Below are 21,933 nucleotides of genomic sequence, written 5' to 3'. Positions count from 1 at the left end.
ATATTCAAGAACCTGAACACAGAAGCAAAAAACTAAAAAGAAGGTTAAGTTAAATTCAAGACAGCTCCCTGAGAGCAGGATAAAAAAATGAAGGAAGAAAGGGAAGGACGGTGGGACAGAAGTATACTAGAGAGAAAGAATAAGAAAAATACATCAGCCAAGACAGTTTCGTGGATAACAACACTTCCAGAAAAAAAGAACAAGGAAACAGAAAGGAGAAAAGCATCAGCACAATCACTTGAAATTCCCAGAACTGAGGAATGAAGTTACCAGAATGAAGGTCCCCAGTGAATGAGCAGAACAGTAGATGGAAAGAAACCCACACTTCATGGCATTTTAAAAGAGCTGGCCGAATTTTTAAATTCCTACAAGCTTCTAAAGATGGGAGGGGAAAAAGTTACATTGAATAAGAAATTAGAATAAGCTTCTGAACTGAAAACCAGTAACATGGAGCACAGGAAGCAATGGATCAGAGCGATGCCAACAGAACTCCACACCAGCCACACCTTAATCACCCTCCTCAATCACGCTCACGCCCTAACCTTCTGCCCCAAGCGTCCTACCTCAGGAGGCCACTGGAGAAGGTCCTCCCCCAAAATGTAAGCATAACGAAGTAGGAGGCAATCACAGGAGAAGAGGAGCTTCAGCAAGGACCTGACGGTGGAAGGAGCTTCCAGAACAGGAGCTCCTGTGGGCCAGGAGAGGAGGACAGTCGGAGCAGAGAGGCTCAGGAGGAGGGAAGGTGGGAGGCGGCCCGGCCCCCCCCAAGACCCCGATCATCCTTCTCAAGTGGTTCACCTCTGGACGCAGTGGTCGACCAAGACAAAGAAGTCAGTCAAGGAAGACGAAGACAAAGGGTACCCCAAACATGAAACCCAACCCTGGAGAGAAGCCGAAGGGCAAGAGCAAAGGACGACCGGGGCAACACTGCAGGGAAGGCACGAGAACAGCCAGCTGAGAACACGGGAGAACAGAGACCTCCAGGAAGCCGAGCCCAGAAAGAGGACATGGAGAGTCCGTGCGCCTGACTCTGTGGAAGGTTTACTAAAAGGCTGCCACAGAGGATGTGGAAATAAGCAGCAGGTATAAAGAGAACTAAGAGCCCGGGACTGAGTGCTCCGAGGGGGGCGATAACCCCTCGCACTCCCTGTGGTCTGTCCACAGCACTCACCCTCGTCCTGTCGTCAGTGACCCACACTCCTCTGCCCCGCGCTCACCTGGAGACCTGCCAAAGGCCATCTCTCAGCTGTCACCTTCCAGAACCCACCACAACGCTCGCTACAACAGTGCACACAAGAGCCAAGGGTGTTCTTCGTTTATTCACATACTGAGAATCTACTCAACACACCTGGCATTCCTCCACGGAACTAGAACTCAAGACATAGAAATAGAAGACTCCTGTCCTTCAAGAGTTTAGACTATTTTTATTCCTGAGAAAACAATTATTTATCCTATATCCTCATCTTCCCCCAAAGATGAAAAGTTCACCAGTGGCTCACAGAATTTCAGTACTCCAGCTACCACTAACAGAATGGGACCCCAAGACACAATGGAGCTTTTCTGACACGGCATGTGCCGTGTAATATGAAGTGTCGACCTCAAGTGGGAACGTGCTTCCTGTATTTAGGGCCTGAGACCCTTCTGGATCAAGCCCAGTCTAACTCTCCAGAGTCTAACATCTTTCATCGGTGTCTCTGAAGAAGCCTACATTCGGGCGAAGTTAAGCTACTTCAGTTTACAGAGCACGTGCGCCCTCCCTCACACCTCTGTGCCACCGGCAGTCCGTCCACCAGGGCCTTCCTGCCCGCACTGAACAGGAGCGTGTCTGGAGGGGGCCACGCCCCTCTCTTGCGCTCCCCCAGTCCTGTCACTCACCAGAGGGGCCTCTGGAGTCACTGACGGGCCGTGCACAGCACCAGGCACTGGAGCACACATCAGTGAACAGCAGAGACACGGTTCTGCGCCCAAGCACCCTTGGGGTGTAGCTTCTGGTTTAACACGTGTGTGTTAGTCACTCAGTCGTGTCTGATTTCTCTACAGTCTGATGGACTGTAGCCTGCCAGGATCCTCTGTCCATGGAATTGTCCAGGCAAGGATACTGGAGTGGGTTGGCATTCCCTTCTCCAGGGGATCTTCCTGACCCAGGCATTGAACCCCAGGCAGACCCTTTACCATCTGAGCCACAAGGGGTCACCCACTAGTGTGGATGTCAAATCCGACCCCACGTGTCGGCCCCTCCCTCCACTCAAATACGAGATTCTAGGAGCAACACAGCCTCCTTCAACTCTGCAGCCTCAGGACCTACGCACTATTAAATAAAGCCAGAGTGAAGTTCTGATTCCAGTTGGTTGCAAGAGGTAAAAAAACCCATGTGCTCTTTAGAAGCTCTCTGCTTTTTTTTTTTCTTTTTTTTTGCGGGGTGGGGAGGCGGGGTGGGGTGGGGCGTGCTTCTTTTCTGTTAAAGGAGTACAAACCTGAAAACATCATTCATTAAAATGCAAGTCTCCTGCAACTGTCTTTCTTCTCCTTGCTGTGAAAGGCAAAACATCCCAGTTACTCCGTAGGTCTGGTTTTTGTTCCCGACTGTATACCCCGATAATATACACTGTATCAAACACCTAGAGCACTTAATCAATAAACATATGCTTGATGCCTGAGTGACAATGCATGAATAAATGAATGGATGCACTGACTTTTGAGTGCTTTACAACTGCTCTTTGTTTCATTGTAAGGAGAATTCAAGTAGGTAACAACATTCCATTTTATCACCGGAGGGCTGTTCACTTGTCATGTTAGTAGTGAGCGACTCAGCGCCCGCTGTGTGCCCCCACTCCTATTTATCCCATGAGCTAATCTATCTTTATTAAGAATATGAAGCTCTGCATCTTAGCAAACATACAAAACTGATAAAATATAAGCATAAAAATTGAACTAGTTCAATAAGAGCAGAAAATCAAACATTTCCCAAGCTGTATAATTAAAATGCATAAGTAAAATCTTTTGCTCCAGACAGATAAAGAGAAACTAAACTTGCCTCATTATATAATAAAATATACTACCAGGTCCCTGAAGATGGCTGTAAGGTGGATAAGCTACACCTTTCTGGCACGAACAGGTGTTTTAAGATGGGTATAAACAGACACCTGGGATACTCTGAACCCCTTTCCCTTTCTAACAATGTGAACTAAAATTTTCCACCAGTCACACACTCTAAACCTACGTTTCAATAACAGGTAAAATATTTCCTTCTACCACCCTGCTCATCTTGTTCTCATTTCAACGCACAATCCAACCTGGCCAGCTTTCTGACACCCACCTCTCACTAAGCCTCAGAATCAAGCCTGATCATCATACAGTTAGTTTCAGCCTTTCTCCTGAGCATTTTGCAAGTACCAGCTCCTCACAGTCCTAACTGGTTACTATCAGTGTTCCCATTTTACACATAAGAAAGCTAAGTCTTAACGAATTAAATTCTCCAGGTCACACAGCAAGCAAGGGAGCAATCAGGATTCAAGCGTTAGCTGGCTTGAAAGTGTTAGTCACTCAGTCGTGTCTGACTTTTTGCCACCCCATGGACTGTAGCCCACCAGGTTCCTCTGTCAGTGGGATTCTCCAGGCAAGAATACAGGCGTGGGTTGCCATTCCCTTCTCCAGGGGATCTTCCCGACCCAGGGATCAAACCTGGGTCTCCTACACTTCAGGCAGGTTCTTTACCGTTTGAGCCACAAGGGAAGCTCAAAACTAGCTTACCAGCACTCTTAAAACTGATGGTGCTATTGTGCTTTCCCAAAGTAATCAGATTAATTTACTGTTAAAACAATGAACAAGATCTGGGCTTTCCAAAGCAACCACGACAGAGAATTCTTCCTAAAGCTCAGTAACATTCAACACGACACTGACAAATTCTAGTTGGCTCGAATCGAACATATAGGCTGCACCCCTGGAGGAGAATTGGTCTTTTTGATGCTAAGTGTTAAATAAGGCCCAAACCCACCATTTCTTAACCCACAACACTGCAATAATGTGAGTTAACTGTGAAGGTCTCCAATGTCCAAAATACACAACCTCTTCATGTGCATCGCCCTTCCTCTAAGCTCAGTCTACCAACAGTTTCATACTTAGGCAAGCTGGAACCTGTATTCTTAAAAAAAAAAAAAAAAAAAAAAAGGTCAGAACCAACTTTCTAAAAACCAAAAATATATAAAGAATGTGAATATATTATGAAAATCATCTGGGCAAACAAAAGCTTCTTTACGCTTCAAACTAATTTTCTAGCCAAAAATACTCTAATACTGCACGGTGGCGCTGCTCACAGGTGGGCATGCCATGTCTCGGGCATCTGCGCCAGGGCTGAACACAGGGTTTGCCATCCATCTGTACTAAGCACTAAGTGAACACAGTAACAGGAAATAAGAGGCGAAGTTACTAAGTTCTGAAAAACCAACACTCACAACACCACCAACAGACTGCCCCACTTTCCTCTCAGTGCTCAGATGGCTCCTGCTCACTCTAACCAGTCCATTCTAGAGCCCCCAAGGCGCTGTCCTTTCTCCTCCTGGCCGAGCTTACCTCTCAGGCAAGCTGAACAGAAGTGCTGTCTCCTGCCAACAGCTCTACAATGTGTGTTTCTCGCTCAGACCCGCTGCCTGGCTGTCGTCCTGGACTGACTGCTGTCACCCTGCATCCCAGCACCACAGAGAAGCCAGAACTGCTTCCTGCCCCAATTCAGGGCTGGAGGAAACTCTTGCAAGACTGATAAGATGAAGGAGAAAAGTACTCCCCAGAGGCAGCTGTGGGCAGGAGCATAGCTGCAGGTTGATATGGCAGCCAAGACCTCAGGTACGTTCCAAGGAGAATTTCAGCTGCCCCAGAGAGAGACCCCAAGAACCACCTGCCTCAACACACTGAGTTCAGTGGCAGCAGCACCAACTGTCCATATCACCGCGGAGCCCGGAGGAACCCGGGGACGCACTCAGTGTGAGGGCTGCTTCCCTGACCTTTGACCCTGCCAGCCCTTCCAACACAAGTGATGGCTTCTAATTCCTATGTTGAAAAAACATCTACAGTGGCTTCTGAGTTCCTGACCAAACCCTGACAGATATACTGGATCTGGGACCAGCTGCAAGCCTGCTCAGAGAAGCGAAAGGTTGCCCAAGGGAACTGCTCAAAATGCCCAACAGAGCTCAGGCCTGATCTTCCCTCACGAACCTCATGTGCAGTCCTCCACGTTTATGAGCCCTGCCTTCCAACGGCCAAGGCCACAAACAGTGGACACCACCCCTGACCCTTCCTCCCACACTCCCCACCCAATCTTGTCGGCTTTTCCTGCAGAACATGCCCAGAAACTGCCCTTGGTGCCATGGCCACCAGCACTATGCCGACCTGAGCTGCCGTCATCACTCACCCGAGCAGGAACAGCGCGGAACAGAGGACCCCTGCGCCTGCCCCAGCCACCCCAGCGGTTGTTCTCAACACAGTAGGTGACTCGGCATCTCAGTCAGACACACTACGCCTCTGCTCACAATCCTAGATGGCTCCTCGGTTTACACCGATGTTCGCACGGTCAGAGAAATGTGTTGAGAAAAAACCTGCTCAGGACTATCAGTAAGAACAGATGCTCAGAGTTGAGGGTGCAGGAAACAGCAACAACAGTCAGTCACAGAACAAGGCAAACAACTCTGGGGGCTTTCCTTGGCTGCTTGTCAACAAATGTTACTCAAGGAGTCGATGGTCCTGAGGAACTGGCTTCCAAGAACAATGTATGTGGACTACAAGGGAGAATATTTTCAAAGAACTGGACAAAACACTAAATTTAGTATTACCTGAAGCAGAATACAAATGCTGACTGAAAGTACATGGGAAGCAGGAAAAGGGCTGGCTGGACAAATTTACAAAGATCGTGAAAACGTTAGGATGTTTAAAGCATTTAAACATGGTTATTTCAACTACAGTTATTCACTGGGTTCTTCATCTGCAGGTACCCTGTGCAAAGTTTTCTAATCTCTTGTGTGTTGCTGAACCAGCAGCATCAACAGCAAAGTTCACTGAAATAGTCTGACTTGTCCTTCCACACAGCAGTTTAGCAGTTTGGGGTAGGTTTTGTTGTGACTTGTTGACCTCAGAAGCATGACTGAAATTGCTCTGAAAGAGACCCTCCGTCGACTACTACTGTTACTGAACACTGCAGTCAATGAAATTAGCTTTAACTAAAGACTGGCTAAGGGCTTCCCAGGTGGCGCTAGTGGTAAAGAACTCACCTGCTAATGCAGGAAACCTAAGAGACAGGTTATGTCTGCATCAGGAAGATCCCCTGGAGGAGGGCATGGCAACCCACTCCAGTATTCTTGCCTGGAGAATCCCACGAAGAGAGAAGCCTGGCAGGCTACAGGCCATGGGGTCGCAGAGTTGGACACGACTGAAGCTATTTAGCATGCACAAAAGACTTGATAACATTTCTTAATGAACCCAACCTAAAATTCCAAGGCTGCTTATATGAGGCCCTTCTACTGCAGTAAAGTCATTTCAATGACAGCCAACATCTGAATCACAAGGAACACCACGCTTCTTTACACACTCCCCAAGCTACCAGAAGTTATGAGAAGTGAGATTTCCATTCCCACACAAATTCACAGCAGATGTATTTTCTGAGTTTAAGCTACAGTTCCAGCAGCATTTTTTGAACCTTGATGCAAGTATAATGAAAATTTACATATTTCAAAATCCATTTAACTATGCAGTTGAGGCCCCCCCTTCCAACCATCAACCGGAAGTGATTAATCTGCAATACGACGACACGCTAAAAGGCAAATATCAAGAAGAATCTAAGAGAATTCTATAAATGCCTTCCAAGTAATGAATATGCTCAATTAAAATGATATACTCCTGCACGGTATCAGGATCTGAGAGCACCGATCGGCATAAAGACATTTTCAAAGATGAAATACCTCCTTGTTAGATCAGCATTAGGAGACGAACATGTGTGACTGACTCTGATGACAGGCAGCACTAGCTTTAAAACTCAATTTAAAAAAGTGTTACCCCCCCCCCCTCCACTTCCGCCCCTGAAAGAGAATCCCATTCTCTCATCAGGGGACCGATATCATAAAAAATCATGCGCACTTATAATTTGGATTCTGTCCAAGAAAAAAATTCTGTGTTCTCTCTTGTTATAGAAGTATTTACATAATATCCTTGATTTTGTCTATTAGTCTGGAAAACCTAAACTATTTCTCATGTGCCCATTCACATAAAAGCTTGACAATCCCGGTTTTAGTCAACCAACATCCTCCACCACCCCGTCTTCTGCACACAGGAACAGTTAGGACATATTTCACCCACCCTCAACCTTCTCCGTTGATTTTCTTTTTGATTTAAGTCTACCATTTTACATTTATTCCTAATAAATTTTAATTTTACCTTAATGATTTTAGCACTTCATTACAACCTGTCAAAATATTTTAAAATTCTGATTCTAAAAATGAGCTATCTCCCAGCATGACTCCTGATCTTTATTCAAGTTCCAAAGGAAAACATTAGGACAGGTGTCAAGTGTGGCACACTTTTGGAGACATCTTCACTTAGGAGCAGAAATTCTGATTTTCTAGTTTTGTGGTAAATTATACCACATGTGGTTGCAACATATATCGTATCCCTAAAAGCAGTAATTTCTTGAACTCCCTAGTCATGACAGAAATAATTAACTTGTCTAACGATAATTAGGCTTCACACAGTAAAGGGTGAACTTCACCAGAGGAAAGGCCAGGGCCACACACAGCTCCCAGGAAGTCACCTCTGCGCCCCGGCACCTCCTGCCTGATGAGGCTGCCGCAGTTTAGCTGGGCCTGAGGTCACACATTCCTAGGTAGAAACTACCCTCAATTTTGGTAATGGCAAATCCTACTTAAAAGGGACACGTGCCCACCTCTCACAGGCATGTGACTATGAAGAGAAGCCTAACTGTAAACTTCAGCTCTGCCCACCTTACAACAGCGTGCTGAAAACATTCTGTGCCTGTCAGAGTCCCACACACCTGGTCGGCCTCCTATGTACCAAATACATGTCTTGCTGTCTGTCTCTGGAGGAGAGGAGAGGTGGGGGAACATTCTAACAGCCAGTTGAGATGGGTCTATATGGAGTCTAATGGGACTGCATGCATTTGGGGTTTACCTGGCAGTTTGCGATGCATTACATGGAAAGTAAAACCATGATTCGGATGATTAGCCTAAACCTTTGAGGAGCGCCAGATGTACACAATCTATTAAGAAGTGGCTCCCCTGGGTGCTGGGCTCCTCCTCAGTAATCCAAGAGCCCTGAAGTTCTCTCTGCAGGGAAAAACACACAATTCTGCTTACAACTTAATTTCTGGGGCTCATGGACCCAGGAAAGAATGTTTCCTCCTCAAAGCTACCGCGGCTGCTCGTATTTCAGAGCAAACAGAGCTTCATGAGCGGGTCACCTCAGGAGAGTTACCTGGGACCCCTCTTGCCGCCCGGCCACGCCATGCGCCTGGTCAGGACCCAGAGATTAACTCAGAAAACGGCTTCAAATCACCCCCTTCTCTCCAGCTACTCAGCTGCACCCTTGATCGAGGCTTTCCTCACTTATTTGTACCACATCATTATATGATCAAAGGAGCGCAGACTGAAACTGAACCCTGCCCTCCGCCGGTTCCCCTCCAAGTGAGCCAGCTGGGCAGCCATTTCCTGAGTGACAAGCGCCTGCTTCCTGCCTCCCCTCCAGAGCACATCTCTGTAGGGCCACAGCGCTCATCCCGTCCCAGCCTCCTCCGGCCCCACACATCTGCTCTGGATCAGAAGCAAGTGCAAACATCCTGCCTTCCACACCAAGCTCACCGCCCTCCTCCCCAGCCCGTGCTGAGCTCCAGATCTGACAGGAACAGCCCACTCCACCCCTGCGGCCCTCACACCTCCACGCCTCTGCACAGGGCGCTCCTGCTTCCCACTTTCCACTGAACTCCTACAGATCCTTTCAGACACCTGCAGAGGCCAATGCATCTGGTCCACAGCCAGGTTTTGTAAGGTCCCTGCGCTAAGAATGTATTTTTTACCTTTGTAAGAGGAAAATTCAAGAAATATGTGGCAGGCCATCTGTGGCCTGCAAAGCCTGAGGCATCCACTGCCTGGCCTTGAACAGAGAAGTCTGCCGACACCGGAGCCTCACCGGCACTGGGGCCGCATCCTCGACCCTCGGAGCACCGGCCGTGCCCATCGCTGACCTGAGCCCGCCCCACGCCACCCGCCTGCATCACCAGGGCTCAGTGCTGCACGAGGCACAGGCAGGGGTTCACAAATGCTAAACAAATGAATGAGTTCAACTGACCCGTTCAAGAAGCAGCCAGGGAAACATGTGAGTGGAAAGGCTAGGCCTGTAGTGATCCAGCACTATGTAAGTCTGAAAAAGACCCTGATCCTGGCACTTGACATTTGCCTCACTTTACAAAGTAGCCGCACACATACCCGCAAAGGCAGAGATTATAGACACTAGACTTTATAGATAAGGGCTATCTGAAACTGAGACTCTGACAAACTAAACAACTAGTCAAAAGTCACAGGACAAAAGGCATAGGGGTAACATTTGAACCCAGGCCTTTCTGCTTCCCAGATGAGAGACTCCTGCTAAAAGAGCTGCCTCTCTACACAAACCATGATGCCTAAACCTCTCAGCTGCCAATACCTGAGACATTAGGGGAGGAATAAAATTTAACTTCTGACCTATTATTTAATTTTGATACTTTTCAAGTCAATGCTACTTTTTGTAAACAAAAATGAAATGAATACCCAAAGTAAGCACTTGGCTAAAAGACCCTGCTATAACCACAAACTAAAATTTTCTTCCTTTTCTTTCTTTCAGTCTTGAGAAGGTAAAATTAAACAGCTTAATTAACAAATGCCACTGAAAGGAAGCAGCTGCAGGCACAGCGTGAACCCCCGCCGCTCGGCTAAGCTGAAACAAACTGGCAGTCGAGGCAGTCACCTGTCCTCAAGCTTCAGAGTCCAAGAGCTGCTACCGTGCACTAACACCTCGACTTCAGGCTGGAAATAAAACAAGTGTTTCCAGAGTTTTCAAAAGTGAGATGTACCTAAGTGTCCAGAACTTTGAGAGTTAGGGTCAAGATACAGCCAAACTGAACTAGGATTTTGGGCTTCCCAGGTGGCGTGAGTGGGAGACAGGAGACACAGGTTCGACCCCTGGGTGGGGAAGACCCCCCTGGAGGAGGGCATGGCAACCACGCAAGTGTTCTTGCCTGGAGAATCCCATGGACAGAGGGGCCTGGGGGCTACAATCCACGGGGTCACCGAGAGTCAGACATGATTTAAGCAACTGAGCGCACACATGGATCTATTAAAGATAACATTAATTTCAAAGACATGGTTCCATACAGAACACATTTTCTTACTACAGTCCCATTTTAGAAATAAATCACAGCAAGGTACATCAAAGAACAGTCATTCATTTGGAATTTATCAAACACTAAAATAAATTATAAGTTATCAAAGGAATCTTTATGGAAGTCAGAAAACACAGGGACTTCCCTGGTGGTCCAGCAGCTAGGACTTGGCACCTTCACTGCCAAGGGCCTCGGCTGCATCCTTGGTGGAGGAGCTAACATCCCACAAGACGTGTGGCATGGCCAAAAAAAAAAAAAGAAAAAACACCTAAATATCAAACATATTTACTGAATGGAACAATACATGCTTTATGAATAAATAATAAAAATATCTCATATCAAACTGTAACCCTTCAGTAAAGAAAAATTCCTTAAATAAGACAAAAAAACTAATCATAAAGAAAAAGACTGATAGAATCAACGATGTTAAAATTAAGAACCTTAGTTCCAAGACATCTCAAAAGGATAAAACACAAACTGGAAAAATATATTCACAACTTACAGTGACAAAGGACAGTAATCCACACATGTAAAACAGCTACTAGTCAATAAGAAAAACGTAAGAAGAAAATCAGGCCAATGTCTTCTCTTCATAAGAAAGAGATATAACCAATATATTAAAAGATTATTAACCTAATTAGTACAAAGAGAAATTTAATGTAAAGCCACAAACAGACACTATTACATAACTACCAGAACGGCAAAACTGAAGAAGGCAGAATCAGCTACAGCGCACTGCCAAGAATGCAGAGCAGCCAGGAGTCACCTCCCTGCATCAGTGGGATGCGAGTTGGCAGGGTACCCTGAGAGCAATCTGGCAGGAAGCAGGCAAGCTGAAGGCTGGCCAGCCAGAACCGGCATCACACCCCACGTGGGCAGGCGAGACATCCACGCACGTGGGCAGTAGAGGCTGGAAACAATCCAAATGCCCATCAACTGGAGACCACATTACACAACAGAGAAAGTGAACCAACACTGACCACGGACAGCCCTCCAACAGGTCTTAACCACAGTGCTGAGCGGAAAGAAGGCCAGTCGCAGAAAAACAAATGCAGTGTGATTCCCTAGTAGAGAGTTCAACACAAACAAAACTGACACAAAGAAATGATAAATGCAATATTCATTCAGTGACCGCTGTTTTAAACGTTGGGGATACAGTAGTGAACATTTTGCTCTCAGATCTTCTGTCACGGTCAAGTGACAAAGAAAATAAAGGTGAGTAAAATAACAGTGGTAGCAGGGCTTGAAGAAGGAGGTGGTAGCTCAGGAGGCTGAAGGAAGACGGCTACACAGGCTTACAAAGAGGGGGCCGTGGTAGGGAACAGGTGGGCTCAGGGCGGGAGGGGATTCTCCATTGTTGCAGCTGGCCCACAGCTGCCAGGCTAGCTTTCTTCTCTAAACCAGGGTGGCTGCATCGTTTGTTTTTGTACGGCCCATGAGTTAAGAACGGTTTTTAACTGCGTATGATTAAATAAATTATTAAAATAATAACGGGCTTCCGTAGTAGCTAAGTGGTAAAGAATCCTCCTGCCAATGCAGGAGATGGGGGTTCAATCCCTGATTCAGGAAGATCCCACATACTTCAGAGCAACTAAGCCCAGGAGTGACAACCACTGAACCTGCACTCTAGAGCCCGGGAGTCACACCACTGAGCCTGTTCTCTAGAGCCCGGGAGTCACACCGCTGAGCCTGCACCCTAGAGCCCGGGAGTCACACCGCTGAGCCTGCACCCTAGAGCCCGGGAGTCACACCGCTGAGCCTGTTCTCTAGAGCCCACACTCTACAACAGAAAAACCTGCACAGCAACAAAAACCCAACACAGCCAAAAGTAAACTTAAATTTTAAAAAAAGAGTAATAACATTTTGTTGCATGTGAAATGACATGAAATTCAAATTTCAGGGTCCAGAAATAAAACTGTACTGGAAAACAGACCATTCACCCCTTTGCCCAGAGTTCACGACTGCTTTCGCACCACAACAGCAGGGCCGAGTCCTGGGCACAGACAGAAGCCTAGATGCCCTCAGAGCCTACATGTTCCTGCCTCGGCCTCTTCCCCCAGAGCGGCCGGCACCTCTGTGGCCTCGGGCGCCTTTCTCTGGGAGGTCAGAGCACTCTTAGTCTACAGCTTACTCACACCTCACACATGTTCTTCTCTATCTCTTCAATGTTTAACAAAAGCATCTCCTGAAAAGGACTAACATACTAAGCGCATTTCTCTGATGAGTTTTGCTCTATTAAAGCTTCATGCTGCTTCTCGATCCTAATGACTAAGTTTTAAAAAAAAAAAAAAGACACACTGCCATCAGGAGCATTAAACGAACACTGCAAAGCAAGCGACGTGTATTTTGACTCAAGTACAAGAAAAACAGAAAGAAAGAGAGAAAGGGAGGGAGGGAAGAAAGAAGGAGGGGCCATTCCACCCCAGGTTCTGAGGCTGTGGAGAGATCCACGGCCTTGCTTAACACCCAGCTGGTTAGGACTATTAGATGCCTCTGAGCATCACCAACTTTAAAAAGCTGTACAGTGACACTTGATCCCTTTCTGTTCCAAAAGAAATGTGTCATAAATTGTTATGTCACATTTCAGCAAGAGCCATGATATCTGGCCAACATAAGCATATGTGTTCAAAGCAAGTTCCTTCATGTCTTTTAAATGTAAACCAGTACCACCGATCGAGTTAACAATCTTAATGAAGACCATCATTAAACGTGGTAATGAACATGGAGAGATCATTACAACATTGTTTTTGCATATGTCTGAAAACTTCCACAAAGTTTTTAAAATAAAATTGAAAACTCACATTTTAACTTGATCACTGGGAATTAAGTATAATTCCCAGTAATAAACTTAACCACAATAAACTTAAGAATGTCTGAGGACTTTCCCAGCAGTCCAGTAGTTAGGACTCTGCGATTTCAATGCCAAAGGCCGGGGTTCAAGTCCTGGTCGGGGAACTAAGATTCCACAAGTCGTGTGGTGCGGCCAAAAAATAAAAGTAAAAAGAACTTCTCTTCATTCAAAAGACAAAAAGAAAAAAAGAAAGAAAACCCACTGTGTCAGTGAAACTGCACAACAAAGTGGGGAGAGAAAGTGGAAAAATATATAACCAACAAAGGACCTGTGTCCTGAACATATAAAAAAGTCTATGAATAAATTTTTTAAAACTAATATAAAAATACAGGCACTTCACAAAACAGTGAATCCAAATGGCCGGTAAATGTATAGAAAGATGTGTAACCTCATTATAACCAGGAAAAGGCTGTTTAAAACCACAAGGCGGTAATATTGCAGAAGCCACCAGGAGAGGCGGGTAGGGGAGCCGGCAGGAGCCCACGCTGTCATCAGAGGGGAGGCTGCTCAGGGGCCCAGGAGGGCCATCCACGGACACCCACTGAGAAGCTGCTCTCAGCCAGGCATGCCAAGGGCAGTCAGCTCTCCACAACCTCAGGTCCTCCATGTGAGGCTGAAAACACTGGGGAAAAGCCCAGAAAGTTCCAAACAGGGAAACTTGAACTTGCCGCACTGGCAGCAATTTACACAGCATTCCACTGTGCCAGGTACTGTAAGTCATCTAGAGACGTTTATAAAGTACACAGGACGGTGTGCACAGTTGTATATACGGGACTTGAGCACCCAAGGAACCTGGTATCCAAGGAAGGTCCTGCTCCCAACCCCTCGGATACCCAGGAGCGGGCAGCTGTACATTTAACCAGAGTCACATTAATGGGAGACTACTAACGAGAACTTTAATTTCACTTGGCCAATTTTAAGGAGACAGAGATTGTTCCAAAGAGCTCTCTCCACCAGCTCATTTCTATTATTTTTGCCTTCATGGAGCTGCACAGCTGACTGAAAGATCAGGGAGGGGACAGAACTCACATGCAAACAACCTCCTCAGTGTTCTGAGACTACATTTAATTCCATCGCCTTTGATAAGTGCTTCTCTACCTCTGTAACAACTTTCACAGTTACAGACCCCCTTCCCACAAAGCCCCCACAACAGAGCTACTTGGTTTAGTCTGGGTGACTGACTCCTCCCAGGACCCCAGCAGGAGGTACCCTCCTTCCATCATTACACAATTACTGACCGACCACGTAGCACGAGAAAAGACAACAGAGAATCCTTGTTCCCAGGCTGACAATATGCTATTTACCAACACATGCATCTAACTCTGCACAAGGCCCAGGGTCGATCCCACGGTGGTACACTAACTTTTACTCAGGCTGCCTCTCAAGAAAAAAGAGAGGCAAAACCAAATTCATGAAATTCAGGTACAAATGTAATGCTAGGCATAGAATCAATTCACACAATACCACTTCATCAGTCACCCCAAGACTTGGCAATCACCCTGATTCTAGCAAAAGCTAGCCAGTTCTTCAGCACCAAAACAAAACCACCAAGGAACGTGAGCCTTCACACTCACATGCACACACTCCCCTGCTATTTGCCAAAAGCCACAAGTCCAGGAGCCATACAAACTGCTACTGCAACACGAGATTGTTCATTTAAAATCCACACAAGGATTCAAAAGAACTGAGTGGGCTCAGCAGAAAACCTTCAAAATCTCTACACAAAAGGAACTATGAGGTCTTCTCAAGACTCCAAAAACATATATAAGAGTACTGTTCGGAAAACAACCTTGTTAGCAAATCTAAAGAGGTCAAAGAGACCATACTCATACATACCTCTGCCATTTATGGCTTATGTTTGCCTGCTACAACTTGTGTTTCTCTTAAGCCCTCTAAGGCAGTGGTTCACAAACAGCACGCACCGAAAGCACAGCAAGCTGGAACTGACAGCCGGCCCTGCCCCCAGAGCCGGAGTCAGTGGGTCAGAAATCAGGCTGGAGCCTCTGCACTTCTGACCTGGGACAACCCTGAGAAGCACTGCCAACAACCTGGAGCTCCCCAGACCCTGCAAGTGTGTGTTTCCCCCCACGGTACAGCGGGACTAAGGGGGAACTCGATGAAGCAGAACAAACTACTCTCTGCTATCCAAATGCTGACACCCCAAATGACCGAAAGGTAAGGGACCTGTCATGGCAAGCAAAAGCTGGCATACTATATAACCGGCAGGCAGCAACAGGAAATGGGTTTTTAAAAATGGTTTCAGGGCATAATGTAAAACTCTTGTACGGCAGCCAATGAATCCAGCTGATTAGTAAAAGACACACTAGAGCTTCTGGACCAGTAATCAAGGAGCTTTTATAAACCCCACTCATTCTGTGTCACCTTGAGTAGTCTTCTACGCCTGCAGAATTTAGGATGCCTCCTAATGAACACAAGATCAATTAATACAGGATCAGTTTCTATAAAAGAACACTTCAAAAACGTAAAGGGGAACAGCAGTATGTTTTCCCTAGTCCAAGTATGATGATAGCAGTAATCTAAAATAAAGCAGACGGAAGTGAAACAAAGATAATCCAATTCTTCCCTAGTATCGAGTTTTACATGGTTTTAAAGGGAGGTCCTTCACCAAGGCAAGCAAAGCCACAGATGACTGGCTGATGTAATAGCTGTCCTCCAACCCAGGTGGCTCAGTGGTGAAGAATACGCCTGCAATGTGGAGGACCCAGGTTTGATCCCTAGGATGGGAAGATCCCCTGGAGAACCGAATGGCAACCCACGCCAGCATTCTTGACTGGAGAATTCCATGCACAGAGAAGCCTGGCAAGGTATAGTCCATGGGGTCGCAAAGAGTGGGACACAACTGAGTGACTAACACACACACACAACTATTAACAAGTTTCAGTTCTTCTCAATAAATATTGTGCTGAGCACTGGTGACCCAACAGTGTGAAAAACCAAGTGTCTGCCTTCATGGTGCTTCAATTCTCATGAGAAGACACACAAGCCACTAAATATATATAATGTGTACAACTGTAAGCTCTTCCTTCAGGCCAGCAAAGACAATTACACGGTGCTTTGGTTACCAGTAGACACAAGCACCACGGCTCACAGCAGAATCCAAGCTACAGGACTTTCAGTATCGACAATGGAGGCAGAAAGGAGATTCCAGGCACAGAGAGCCCACAGACAGGAAAGCTTAGGTCCTTCTAACCCTTGGTTTTGGTTCACAGGCCCCAAATAAAGGAGCAGAGTATGTGCCGACTCTTAAAAGAAGAATGGAAAATTCTAAGTTGGTGAGAATGAGCACATTAATTTCAGAAACATTTATAGAGCAGCAGTGTGTCAGAGATTATAAATACCAGGATTACCACAAGGGGCTCATACCTGTGTGAGAAATGTGCAATTTGTTTTTCCCTTACATACCCCTTGCTTCCCACAAAACTGTCTTCAAACAACACCCACCCTTCAAAAAAGTCACCAGTGAAAAAACTGTAAACGTGGAGGTTACTAACGCACATCCTTTGATAAATAAGAAGGATCGGTCACTGCATCATGCATTATACATTTTATCTACCAGATTCTAAACAGATGTCAAATAATGAAACAATCTTGGTATATTCATCAAAATGGTTACTTACACTATGTTAACCAGATGAGCACTTCATAATCCAAAGTGTCAGGTTCAAGTGAAAATATAATTACCTAGACTTTCCCAGACGTGGTCATTACACTAGCACTCTATTTACTCCCACCGCAGGAGACCGGGTTAGAGTTTTACTGGCTGCTGCTCTTCCCACCAGGGAGGCTGCACGCAGGCTGTCAGGAGCTCACACTGCAGTCCCCCAGGTCCAGCCAAGCTGGGTCCACCCCTGTGGGCTGAAGACCCACAATGAGCGACTGTACCTCTAGGCTTCCACTGTTTCATCTGCAAAAGGAAGCTGCAGACCCAAGTACCGCTCTAGTTTTCTCAAGGAATAAAGCAGATAGAGCACTACAGCACTTGGCTCTGCCCTGGCACACGGCATCTAACACGTGCAGCTTACAGGGCAGAGCTTCTCCAGTACTTAACTCATCTATAAAAAGGCAGTGACACCCACCAACAACATGGGCACCCACCAGGTGCCCAGAGATGTTCTCCCCCTCTCACTGATAATATTCAAATATATAACTTAAGTCATTCTTCTGGATCTGAAAAATGAGTTTACAGTACACGGCAAGGTATGTAAGTAAGATTTAGGTAGGGCCGCTTCAGTTAAATGCAAAGTGTGTAAGCAAAAGCCTGCACATCCTTCATGTCCTTGTGGTGATGCCACTAGCGTTTCCCTCTGAGGTTTCCAACTGCTGAAGAGTGGCGACGGTGCCACTTGGGGAAACACTTCCTACTTCTGTCTATAAATCACTTCATTAGTGTTTACGCAAAGCACACTAGACTTAACAGTTTTGCTAAAATATTCCTTTTTTTTTTTTTTGGCCACACCATGTAGCTTGCAGTATCTTAGTTCCCTGACCAGGGACTGAACCCAGGTATTCTGCAGTGAAAGCATGGAGTCCTAACCACTAGACCACTAGGCAACTCCCTAAAAATTCTATTTAAACTGAAATTGTAACTGTATTTGTGCATCTGAATTTTATTTCCATCATTGAGCCTAATCAAAAAAAAAAAAAATGCAATTGTTATAGCTATGAACAGAGGGGGTTCCTCTACAGATTTCCAATCAGAAACACACTTGTGTAATTCTAAATGGTAAGATTTGGCAGAATTCCTAGAAATTAATACCAGAAACTGGTAGACATGAATTTCATTTCTCTTGCATTGAGTTGTCTTTTGGTAGTCATGAAAAAAAGGGGAAAAAAAAAATCTGCCAAAATGTCAGTAGAGAGAAAAAGCAATAAAAGACTCAAATAAATCCACTAGTAAACACTGAAAATGGAGAAGGCAACGGCACCCCACTCCAGTACTCTTGCCTGGAAAATCCCATGGACGGAGGAGCCTGGTAGGCTTCAGTCCATGGGGTCTCGAAGAGTCAGACATGACTGAGGGACTTCACTTTCACGCATTGGAGAAGGAAATGGCAACCCACTCCAGTTTTCTTGCCTGGAGAATCCTAGGGATGGGGGAGCCTGGTGGGCTACCGTCTACGGGGTCACACAGAGTTGGACACGGCTGAAGCAACACAGCAGCAGCAGCAAACACTGAAAAGAAGGGGGAAAAAAACCCTAACTCCTGAACGTGGCTGGGTGAGCGAGAAAAACACAGGTGGCCCAAGGGGACCCACACCTGCTCTCCCCCCACCTCCCTCACCCAGGGTCCTTCTGAGGACGGGTGAGCAATGCAGCATCTGAAGCTTTCTGTGCGTACATAAACTTCTTGGAGCTTAGTACTATCGACTCAAGTAAGGCCATTTGCTTTGCCCAAACTTTCTTACGCGAACATTTTAAATAATCTATACAGATGGCATTGAAAATTCTCAAAGATTCCTACAGTAATTTCTTGCTAATTATTTAAGGGATTTTAGTAAGGGGAAAACTAATGAAAATATGTTCTTAAACTAGAGCATTAAGGCAAAGTAAAGTACTTCAGAAACTAAATTTTTCTGATTTACTAGCCAGAAAAAAAAAAAAAAACCTCATTTCACAAATATGATAAAAATAACAGAACGTTTTACCAATGGCATTTTTTGCAGATCTAGAACAAAAATAACAACAAAAATTCTAAAAATCTGTATGGAAATACAAAAGACCTCAAGTAGCCAAAGCAATCTTGAGAAAGAAAAACAGAGTTGGAGGAATCAGGCTTCCTGACTTCAGACTATACTATAAAGCTACAGTAATAAAAAATAATAGAACTTTTCATGCCACTGAAATTTAAAACCAGATTTATTCTAGATGAAAATATATCTAAACTGAAAATGTTTTATTTTAAAAGTTAAAGATTTATATATTGTATTAGCTACTTGAATTGCATCTTTTGTTATCCTTAAAACAATATTTAATTATTTTTTTGAAAATTAAGACACCTCAAAGTACATGAAAAAAGGTTTCCATAAAACCTTTAGAGATATGAGCTAAGATCCCACCTCCCTAATTCAAAATAACATGCAAAGACAGTAACTTTCAAAGTTTTCTTTTACTATCCATACCACTTTATTACATCACAGACTACATATGTATCACAAAATACAACAGAGTAATTTCTTCTGAGGGAACTCACCAGTATTTCTCTTAAAAGGGTAGGCTTTAACAATACAATTTTGTTATTTAGACAATTTTGCCAACCTTCTAGTAAGAAAAGTTATCTAGCTGAAGAACCTAGTTTTGAGAATTGGAACATTAATGTCTGTACTTTCCAACAAAGGACACAGCGTTACAGAAATGAGTTTCGTTAAAAACTAAACTGGGCTTCCCTGATAGCTCAGTTGGTAAAGAATCCACTTGCAATGCAGAAGACCTTGGTGCGATTCCTGGATCAAGAAGATCTGCTGGAGAAAGGACAGGCTACCCATTCCAGTGTTCTTGGGCTTCCCTTGTGGCTCAGCTGGTAAAGAATCCACCCACAATGCAGAAGACTGGGGTTCAATCCCTGGGTAGGGAAGATCCCCTAGAGAAGGAAAAGGCCACCACTCCAGTGTTCTGGCCTGGAGAATTTCATGGGCTGTATAGCCCGTGGGGTCGCAACTGAGCGACTTTCACTACTCACTAATAACATTTTCATGACCCTTACTGCTACTCCTAACTCCCACCTTTCCCAGACACTTTAGACCATTACACTAGTGGAACATCACTCCTGATCTAACACTTCATGACTCACTTTCGGGGACCCACGGCCTCAGCTTCATAAATACTAAGTTTTGGATGCAGGGTCTTTATTTAGCCAAGCACTTGCTCCTCAATGCATCACCTCTGAATGATGTACAAGTCCTTCTGTTTAGTCCTTTCCTTAAGTGTTATGTGCGGGCGCGTTTAAAATGGAACATGTGTTTTAAACAGTATTTTCCGGTGCTCATCATTAAACTGGATTATTTGATAATGACCTGAAAAATTCTCGAGAAGAATCTATAATATTTATCTTTAGTACATGAGTGTTCAGAAGATGCTAATGGTAAACTTGCCTAGCTTTTCCCCTCCAAAGACAGCCAAAAACATGAAACTATATACTCATAAAGATACTGAGACAGTATTTTTATGAATTGAAAGTTGAAACACAAACTTCCTTTCAAAGTTTCATGTGTTTAAATACTACAGGGTTTTAAAAATTAACTGAACAGCACAATTGGACCAAAATATTATCCAGACTACAGCTCAACAAAGTAAGCTGAATGCTAACTTACTGTGAACCTTAAATCACGTCATCCACATACTTTCCTCCCGCTTTTCAGAGGTTGTCAAAAGACAGGACGACTAACCTGAGGGCTTGGCTGCGTCATTTCAAAGAAGAGACTTATTTTCATTACCCGTTTGACAAAAAGTTTTAAGGGTGAGGCTCTGGTATTTCATCTCGAACAGTGATGGCCTGTTTTTCCAACCACGAAGAAGTTTACATCCTAAGTAAGAATCCCAATGATGGTCGTGCAGATTCAGATAAGTGCAGATTCTCAAACTCTGACACAGCCTTCAACTTGACCGTATTTCAAGCGGTTCCCATATTACCACAATATTACTATTATGTTAGTCTCACTGCCAAAAACCCAGCTGCAGGCTAACTGAACAAGAAGACTGCTGAAATGGCTCAAAAAACAACATCAACAACAGGAAAAAACCTTTACCCTTAGTGCATTAAGCTACAAAATGCTGCAGTCAAATAAAACCAAGTATTAATAGCAGCGTACACGTACACACACACACACATCCATCCTCCTCTGAGGAAGAAAGAGGTGCTAGGGAAGGACCCGGAGAGAGACACAGAGACAGAGCCAGCTCGCAGCGGAGTTGGGGGCTGGGGCGGGAAGAGGAGGAAACTTGGGAAGCGCAGCGAGTCCGGCCAGGTCTACGGCGGCCGCCGGAAAAGCTCCGGGCGGCAGAAAACTTGAGCGCGGGCCGCGGGGCCGCGGGCGGCCGGCCGCCCCGCACGCGGGCTCGAGGCCCGCCCGGCCCGGCCCCGGCCGAGTCCTCTCCCGGCCCTTTTGTTGTGGAGGCCCTCGGCCCGCTCCGGCACAGGCCAGCCGGCCTCCCTTCCCGAGCCCGCACGGCCTCCAGACCCTCGGACTCTCGAGCCCGCGGACCCCCGGCCTCCTTGCGCCCCCCCAGAGCCCATGCTTCCCGGAGCCCCCGGCCTCCCCCACCAGCCCCTGGCCTGGAGACCCTCAGACTGTCCGGGCCCCGCACCCCTCGGCCCGCCGGGGCGCCCCGGCTTCCCTCACGCCCCTGCCTCCCCGGGCCTTGGCCGGCGCGGGAGGGGCCTGTCCCCGCCGCACCCGCCGCCGGGACAGGGCGGTCCGGCCCCGCTCGGCCCCTCAGCCCTGGGGCCGCCGCCCTGCCAACCAGCAGCTCCGCGAGTCGGCCCCACGCCCCGGCCCCGGCCCGGGCCCCTCACTCACTCCGACCGCGGCGGTGCCGGCAGGCGAAAGCGGACGACGACCGGGCGGCGCCGCGGCTGACGGGCCGCGCTCCCTCCCACGCCTCACGCCGCGGGCGCACAGCGGTCCCGGCCCGGCGGCGGCGGCGGCGGCGGCGGGCT

The 21,933-nt window shown here is 46.3% G+C and overlaps 1 protein-coding gene across 16 annotated transcripts in view; it reads right to left on the bottom strand.

Moving 5' to 3' along the window:
- PTK2 (protein tyrosine kinase 2) overlaps window positions 1–21,933 on the bottom strand; it is a 192,948-nt gene extending 171,015 nt beyond the window's left edge. For 12 of the 16 annotated variants that reach the window (XM_070802371.1, XM_070802383.1, XM_070802385.1 and 9 more), the window contains exon 1: window positions 21,794–21,927. The gene's annotated coding sequence lies outside the window, so the exon portion shown is untranslated. Of the gene's footprint in view, window positions 1–2,474; window positions 2,494–21,793 lie in introns of those variants that run through there. The other 4 variants (XM_070802373.1, XM_070802382.1, XM_070802389.1 and 1 more) reach the window with 3 other exon arrangements.

Source organism: Bos indicus, chromosome 14, assembly GCF_029378745.1.
Source record: "Bos indicus isolate NIAB-ARS_2022 breed Sahiwal x Tharparkar chromosome 14, NIAB-ARS_B.indTharparkar_mat_pri_1.0, whole genome shotgun sequence".
Lineage (NCBI taxonomy): Eukaryota > Metazoa > Chordata > Mammalia > Artiodactyla > Bovidae > Bos > Bos indicus.
Note: the sequence above shows the minus strand (reverse complement) of the source record. Positions and strands in the feature narration are given on the sequence as shown.